Consider the following 9,580-nt stretch of genomic DNA (forward strand, 5'->3'; position numbering starts at 1 on the left):
TGAAAGTGACATACTCATAAGGAGATTCCCTTATGACCCTGAATTCAGAATGTGACCTCTTCATACTTGGCATTTGTTAAAGTCCTGTTTTATTTTCGAAGGCTATTTTGGTATATTTCTCTGTTGAATGATACAGGGCTAAAGCCTTGTTGGGTTAATACTCAACATTTACATTAACACATTGACAACCTGATAAATAATGTGAGCAGATAGATACACACTCTTGGGTTGGATTACAGGCTGAGTTGAAACCCAACGTGTGGCTAGTTTAATACGATAAGCATATATTATCATGAACTAAAAACTATTAATCGCAACCCCTGCAATTCAGGGTCACACAAAATGGACTTGACAACAATTATTTTGTGTTGACCTTGGGCTGTAACCTTCTCATTTTGAAGTAATCTGCAATAATTTAAATATGACCCAGGCAACAAGTTGATCTTGTATAGATTTATAAGTTGTTTGACCTTTGATGTATACCACTTGTTGCATCTATCATCTGTATAACTATTAATCAACTTCATCTATTGCCCATTTTGAAGCTCTCTTTTTCAGAATTCGTGACGTCATACCATCCCATCTTTGTACTTGATATCACGAAGCAATGTTAAATTTTTCACTATGGAAATATATTGTAGAATCTACAATCGTCTTTAGAAGATCATTATTAGCAACATGCACATATTTGTTCATATTTGATGAAGATAAAAAACGCCAAACCGTCATTTTTCATACTATTTTACAACGGAAATCACAAACGTTGAAATTAAACGTCGCCTGGTTCGACAAAAATCTCACTAACATTGCCACAGTTTTTGTCTGGCCAGACAAAATATCTCTTTCAAGTTGGAAATGTTCTCGTCTGGCTCGACAAAAATCTAAATAATATTTCCACATGTTATCGTCTGGCACAACAACCACTGAACTACAATTGATACATTTTAGTCAATTGACTGTCTCAAAAATATCAAAGAACACGCCAGACCTTAGGTTTACCAGGCAGGGACATGTGAATTTGGCATTGATCTCCTAAGATAATGGTAGCTCACGCAAAGAAAGTGTAACAATATCGGTAAAGATGTTTGTCACGCTAGACAATTGACGAAATGTTGTTGGTAAGATTTTTCTCTAGCCAGCTGATAGAATGTAGCTTTGTTAATGAGATTTTACCTTGTGGCTAAAATAGAACTATTGTGTAGAATGCAAAATTAGCACAAAAGTGATGAATCCAATCTAATTGTAATATTTATACAAAGTTGTCATAAGAATTCAAAAATTGCAATAAAGGGTAACTAACTTACAATTTTGCATTTAGTTTTTTCATAATTCAACAGAGCTTACAATAAAACCCATATTTCCATCAATCAACAGTTGCCGAGGTGTGCGCATTCAAGGTGTCAGCAGATATATTTATCAAAGGCAACAACGTCGTGACTCTAGATAGAGAAACCCCTGATATGTGTGCCGAAGCATGTCTGGAAGAGACTCGCTTTGTTTGCCGTTCATTTGACTATGGACATGATGAGGGAAAGTGTTATCTAAGTGACCAGAACGGCGCTACAGCTGATATTGGAGAACAGCCGAAATGGTCCTTGTATGAAAGAATGATTTCCAGTTAGTACTTTAATGGTCAAATATTTTAAACTAAAATTGCGTCATGGACTTGGTGACACTGCAGACTTTTAGTGTAAAATGTTTGTTCTGAAGATAAAACAGCCTTGGTCGATTCCACACCCATTTTGTCTCGATCACTGTACATTTCATTTACCTACTTTTCATTTAATTATGAAGCAGTCAATAGCCAAGTGAATATGTGTGTCTGCCAAAATATGTTAAAGTTAGGTAATATAGCCATACAGTTGCATAATAATGCATTGACTCGAGTAACGTTAGGTTATTGAAGACAATTTTCAAGTAGTTTATGACTTTTGATAATGTGTATGATCATTTAATGACATTTTTGGCATTAAATAACCTCCTTATTTTTCAAAAACTGTTTGCTTGGGAGGGGGATACCTCCCACACCCTCCCCACAAGCTATCATTGGGGATGGTGTTTCTGCCCAGAATCAAGGTTGAAAGAGAAAACCCTGCCGACTAAGTATCTCCAAGTATAGATTACAGCCCAGCTAATTGATTTTAGCCTAGAAGCCCTCCTAAAAAATTGAATAAATTTGCCTATATCAGTCAAATTAAAAATTGCTGCCATCACTTTCAAAAAATCATATTTCTGCAAAATTTCAACTTCAAAAAAAATTAATGATAACAGCCTTGCATGCTATCACACTACAAAATCTTATATTCCTATCAAATAAGGCACTTTGTATTTCACAGTAGCGAAGTAAATAGAAGTTTCCATAATGTACCCATGATTCCTATGTTGGAAATTGTTGTCTGAGCTTACAGTACAAGCAAAGGTTCTTGATATTTCAAATTAGACACTACAGCAGAGATTGCTGTCATAGTTAGTTTCTGAAAGAAGAGCACCATGAATAAATTAGTGAAGTCAGATTACACCTTGGCATCAACACTAAACTTTTTTATACATTCTGGTGAGAATTTACTGTTAAAAATGTGAAGTCATTTGGGGTTTTCCTTACAATCACTAGCTTTCCAGGACCAGTATTCTCCCAGAGCTTTTCAAAAGAGTTCTGAATTCTGAGGATTCTTCCTCCACCACACCATTCTTGTAACATTAGGGGGAACCCCCGTTTTCAGTAATGGGTATTGTAGTTATATTACGACAATAACCCTATACTTCATGATTGAGCTGTCAAAAGCATGTTACTTATCAGAACTATGGGCCCTTTTAGGGTGTAGCAAAGTGTTTTCAACTTCCTGATTTACGCACATTTATGTACATATTTAGGCTTCTTTTCTTGTTCATTATCAAGAAATAGATCAAAAGAAACAATTTTGTGCTCTTCATTCAGTATTCCAAAATAATGTCTTTTATTAATGAATGTTGCGTTAATTGTTGTTTGTGGACAGGACCCCAATCACTGCAAGAATGCTTTGATACGAGATACCTCTCAACTATTACTCATCTTGCAGCTCAATCCGTTTCCATTGTAACTGTTCCTAAACGATATATGTATGTATTTTCTTTCCACAGGTGACTCGCTGAGTCAGTTTAAACAGATGAATGGACTATACATGGTAAATGTACATGACACCAACGCTAAGTCAATGAAAGGTACCCAGGAGGAGTGCGCCAAGGCCTGTCTGGAACTGACTTCCCTTGAATGTCTTTCATTCAGCTATAAACAGGGTACGGGAGAGTGTTTCCTCCACAAGCAGGACAGGAAAACCTCCAAAACAAGGGATGAAGATGGATGGTATCTCTTTGAAAGAACCTTTATTCGTAAGAAATGTCATTATCTTTACAGAATTCACCTTTGGCTTTTCGCATATTGTCAAATGTTTGAAGGATGAACGAGACTATACAATTCAAAATTTGATGAAATTTTCATGACCAGATTTAAAACTAATCGACTTTATTTGATACGGGCACTGACAGCAATTGCGGATTTTACATCAAACAATTGTTTTACTAAATAAATTTTGACAGTTCTTTTATTGATGCGTTACACAATATCTTGGTTTTCTCAGAAAAATTAACCTGTGAGCGGGATGGTTGCAAACATGTAAAGACGTGAAAGTTTCATTGGATTTAATGGCAATATTAGTAATGTGCTTTTGACGGATAAAGTTCTTGACAAGCCAATTGAATCTGACACAAGCCATTTACATTACTATCTTGATAAAGTCGGTAATTTATTTTGATGAAATATTAATCTCAACAAGAATTTTGTTTTCAAATGAAGTCATTTATATTTTTGGAATATAATCTTATAAAAATGGTTATTTCGGAGAAACTTATCATTTCCCATTGAGTGTTAAATTTTCATGTTCACAGATGATGCTCTATGGAACTTCAAGGCGATCCATGGTGTATATGGAAAACCTGGTTTAAAGACGATTATGGTCAAACCTACGCCTGAGGAATGTGCATTTGTATGTCAGTTGGAGGAGGAATATATCTGCAAATCTTTCAACTACAATCACAACACTGGAAAATGTTATTTATCGAACAAAGGTGGAGATTTTGGTGAACTGAGCAAGGCCGACGGATGGTCCTTCTACCAGAGAACATTATCATGTAAGTATCACTTGAAGATGGCATTTGTATTTCTCTCAAGATGAAACAATTCACACTGATTTCATATTTTTGTGACTAGATATGAATAATAATTATTCTCCAATATGTTTCCCCATTCAGGAAACATATTGGGAAACATAAGGAAAATACGAGTAACCTAAGGAGCCTTGTCAGTACGAGTCTAGACAAGTAGTGACAAACACTTACGTCACAAATATTTTCTTGTTGAATGAAGAGAAGTACCGAGATAAAATTTGGAATATTTTGAATCGTAATTGAGCACCGCAGAACCAGTGACGTAGACACGAGTTGTGATGACGTAGAAACATCTGTTCAAAGAGAATAACGTGGCTTGTGCATGTTATAATTTATATTCTATTTATTTCTTTTAGTTTAATTCTTAAAGAAACACGCTACAGTACGTCTCAGTGCATTGTACAACAAACTAACAACCAAAGATGAAAAAAATAATCCAACAGCTACGAAAACACAGAAAAAACACCAATAAAATGTCTCCAAAGAAAGGGCACAAATGACTTATAAAATTGCTTGCTGGTTAAAAGTTCTTTTAAATATGAAGGATAAAAATTTCAGAATACAGCTGGTGGATTAAAACAAATCACTCATTAAATAGCGTTACACATTAAAATAGAGAGTCAAGTGTCCTGCAGATACCCTGTCAACTCAACTTGAAATCATCAAATTATATACTGTCTAAAAAGATGCGTCTTCAACCCACTTTTGAACATGTGAACAGTCTTAACACTACGAATATCAAGTGGTAGTGCATTCCACAAGGAAGGTGCGCAAACTGAGAAGGTTTATGCATTGTTACATATTTGATATTCTTTGACTGGTATAAATTATTTTACATTGCTATCAGTCCATTCTATATTTACATGTATCTTTTGAAATATATATTTACATAAATTTAATACGGCCTGCTTATATATATAAGTGTTTGTGTACATTCTTTACCAACAGCTGACGCATTGTGCCATTTTAAAGAGACCAATCGAGGATTCGTCGTTGGTGACAGTAAAGAGAAACTAATAGTGGACACAACTGAAAAATGCGCTGAAGCATGTATGGACGCTACAGGATACCACTGTCGTTCGTTTAACTATGGGAAGGCAGACGGCAGTTGTCGTCTAAGTGATATGGATAGTAAGACCGCTAAAATTGAAGAGGTCGGCGGATGGTATTTGTATGAGATAGTTTTCTAGACCAGTTAGGAAAATGGGGTCAAAGTTCTTACGGATTTGAGGTTTTCTTCAGTATTTTAGCTCAGAGATTCGTGTGGGTTTTTTTTCGTCTAATGCATTTCTAATTAGGGATCTGTAGATTTGAGAGTCAACAAGTTTTGATAACTGTTTATTACACCTCGGTGTTCTTCCGAAGGCTGTGATTGGTCAGACTCGTATCACGTGACCGATTTTAACTGGGCTATTGCCCACAAGGTGATATTGCCCGCTCATGCAGAGACTACTTTTTGTATATTTATTTGCACTCTAAACTTGTACCATTATTTACTTTGGCCAGGGGTCAGACACGATTAGCATAGCTATTTTCTGACTCCTGTTATCCGATCTTGTTTGCTTTTCCTGTATTTACGTTTGTATTGTACTTATTTTTGATCGGGTAATAAAATATATATCATATCATATCATATCATATCACTATTTGCCCGGGACTATTGCACTGCTTCTGCGCATAACAAATAGTCGTTCACTACTTTCGCTCAGACATGGCGACTGCCGCAGTAAGACACGCAAACCTTTCCGGTACAGAACTCGATGCCATTTTATTAGAATTGGACAGTAAGAACACAAAAATTGCTATCAATTATTCCGTCTCTGTTTTTAAAGATTATATCGGTTCCAAATTTGGATATGGAGAACGCGCAATGGAAACTTTCACCGCCGCAACATTAGACGAGGCCTTGACTACATTTTACGCTGAAGTCCGTACACAGAAAGGTGAGCTTTACAGCAAAAAATCCCTACTGTCCCTGCGTTATGGAATCCAGCGTCACTACAACCAGCCACCAATGCGAAGGAATTATGACATAGTCAACGGAGAAGATTTCGTACGTAGCAGGAGAATGTTCGCCACTATGTGCAAGAAGCTGAAAGCCGAAGGGAAGGGAAATGTAGCACATAAGCCACCGATACTACTGGGCGATTTAGAAAGGCTGTCGGCATGTGTGTTTGAGTGAATGAGGGATGGTGTAATAAAATTAATAACACATGCGCTCGGGCAATATCACCATTTAGTGCCTGCCCTCGGACTGGCACTCTTTACCAAAATTATGATGATGCCCTCGCCTTCGGCTCGGGCATCATCAAAATTTTGGTAAATAGTGTCAACCCTTGGGCAGGCACTAAATGGTGATATTGCCCTCGCTGGAATGTGTTATTACTTAAATGAAGACTACATCCCAGACAACCATCAAAACTGGTTGTCTGAGGTTACAGCATGTGACACTCTTTAGGCTACCCATAAAACCTGGAGTGAAATGGGTACGAAACTGCGGATATTTGCTTTGAAGTAATGTTCTTTTGCATATGATTAGTTCCGTTACACATATTACACGTGAATTGATTAGCAAAAGGGTCTCTCCTGGGGAATTCCAGTACAATAGGAGTTCTAGCCAGAGCTATGATCTACCCAACTGTACGAGTATTAGTACTGTTGACTACTGACGCCTTCAGATATTTGATTTATGTTTTAGAACACTTGAAAGGCAAATTAGTTATCACGGCTATCAAACATTAAATCAGACAGAAATGTGTTGTAGTGATACATATACATAATAGTGTATATTAAGACGTCATCAGTTACCATAGTTTGTTTTAAATGTTTACAGTTGGTGAAATCTACATGTAATTTCCGGAAAATGCTATAAATCGTATAAAGTATAACAGATAGCGGTTATTGGCGGTAATATTAATTCAAAAAATAAAATCAAGATAAAATAGACATTGTTGAATTACGAACGACAATTCTTGATGTATGTCTCATAAATCAACTTTCCCAAAACACTGAATATTGCTATTGCTTTAGTTTGTGTTGTTGAAAATTAAAGGAAACCAGTTGTGTGAATCAATAAAGTTACCTAACGGCAAACACATTATCATCACAGGCAAATAATTTTATTATTTGCTAGTTTAATTGGTGATTTAACGGCGACAATGTAAATGTTGTTGTGATGTCAATTTTGAAATTCGATCTAACAGTATTTGGTTTCACTTGAACTTACAATAAGTAAACTATCAATGCACGTATTGTACCACAAGCGCTCGACATGGAAAACACTGCACTTCTGGTGGGCTGCGTTATAGCTGTGTTTGCCATCAAAGTAAGTTGAATTCTTTGTTTTATCCTACAATGAATATTTTGAACCACTCTTCAACTTTGTCTGTACCTAGGGATGGTATACTTCGAGGTTTTGACCAGTTGACGATATACACGCATAGGGCGTCAGCAAAACGGAGTCTACCGGTCAAAACCAAGGAATATATATTTTCTCTTTAAAAAAAACAGGCAATGGTTTATTGCTCTCATATTATATCGTTATATTTACAACGAACTTTCTTTTAAAAAACGGGAAAACGAACTGTAGTTACAGTCATTAAACTTAAATATTTCACTGATGAATCATTTGCTACAGTGTAATGTCTGTAGTTGTGTTTATTTTGTACAGTGACAAGTTCATTCGTCAAACGGCTGAAGATAGACTAACTTTGTAGCAACTTTAGTTATATCATGTGCCTAGCCGTATCTTTTATTGGGGGGGGGGGGGTCAAAACCCGAGCGTCAAGAGCCACGCGACAGCTGTATGGTCAAGGGTGACGATGTTGAGTAAACATCGGACAGTTGCAGTTCTAGAGCTTTGAGCTTGTGACATCTCATTCACTTCCTCACCGTTTTCAGCGTTTGACACGGACGACTTTGTTCCTTGCACATTTGCCTCTTACCACTACTGTCTGGGTTCGAAACCATCCTGGGTTTGATTAAATTTAGTACGCTCTAAGTGAGAAGAGTGTCGTTCAGTTTGACTCTACCGAACAACGCAGGTTTTCCCCCGTCACATCGGTTTCCTCCTGCATGAACACTGAACCCTCTTTCTATTATTGGGCAATGCCTGTTGGATGATAGATAAATAAATAAAGTCTACATTAAAACGTATTATTAAAACTTTATAAAATTATATTATGAAAATATTAAAGCTATATCAGCAAACTTTACAGGACACATGCTCTTTGCTATGTTTAATTATATTGCATTTGCAGTAAGCATTCTTCAGATATAGCCTAATTACTTTTATTGTCTGGCTCCATAAAATGATACTAACACTGCTACAAAACATTGTCTGGTGCATCAAAATCTTGCCGATATTCATATATTTACGAGAGATGCATTTCGTCTGTCTGTCTGTCTGTCTGTCTTTCCGTCCGTCAGTCTGTCTGTCTATCTAGATATGTATGTATGTATGTATGTATGTATGTATGTATGTATGTCCATCCGACAGTCTGTCCGTCTTGTGAGGGATTATTATTTGAAATCCCCATTAGATACGCATCGTATTTTGTGAATTAAAGATGTTAAATATATAATGAGAACATGCTAAAATATAAATATCTAAAGGGTGCTCTGACAGTTGAATCAACTTCTACACAGTATATATGGTATACATGGTCTTTTCCCTAAGTGATTTTATGTGTTCTTCTATCATTGTGTTTAGTTGTCTCCCACTTTCTCCAATGTAGGAACCAGTGCAGGAATTACATTATTTTAATCCCATAGATGGCCCACACACACCTGTTCTGAAGGGGTCTTGTCTTTGGGAGCTACTACCAAGTTCCTGATTGTGCAGCCAGGCTTTAACTGAATGTTGTGCTTTTTAGAAATCCTGACTAGTTTTTTCTCTAAGACCGTAAGCATAAGGGGAGCACAACCATGCCAGGTGATTTAGCTCTGTCTCTACTTCTGTTGTTACCACTGCTTTTATCCTTGTTCATCCTACTTTGAGTGCGATCAAACACCCAGTTTGGGTATCCACATATGGACAGTGCTGTCATTCACTCTGCCGTCTTCTTTCGCAACAATAGAGGGGTTGCAACAGTCAGTAACGCATGTGACCAGGTAGTCAATTCCGAAGCATTGTCAATAATCACGTGACGCTATTAACACCTGGCGAAAACATGCAGTCCACTGAAGAACTCAATCGAGTCTAGACGAAATATTTGGACACGGTAACATTTCCTGCTTGTGATAAAATAACCTTTCTATATATCATGAAGCCAAGCTGATGAGTTTCGTTAGTTCTACAAAGTAAATAAACTTTTTTTTCCATTCGATGAATTTCTTTTGGCACGAATACTGAGTAAGGCTCTGCTCAACCACTGGCCGA

Source organism: Glandiceps talaboti, chromosome 14, assembly GCF_964340395.1.
Source record: "Glandiceps talaboti chromosome 14, keGlaTala1.1, whole genome shotgun sequence".
Classification (NCBI taxonomy): domain Eukaryota; kingdom Metazoa; phylum Hemichordata; class Enteropneusta; family Spengelidae; genus Glandiceps; species Glandiceps talaboti.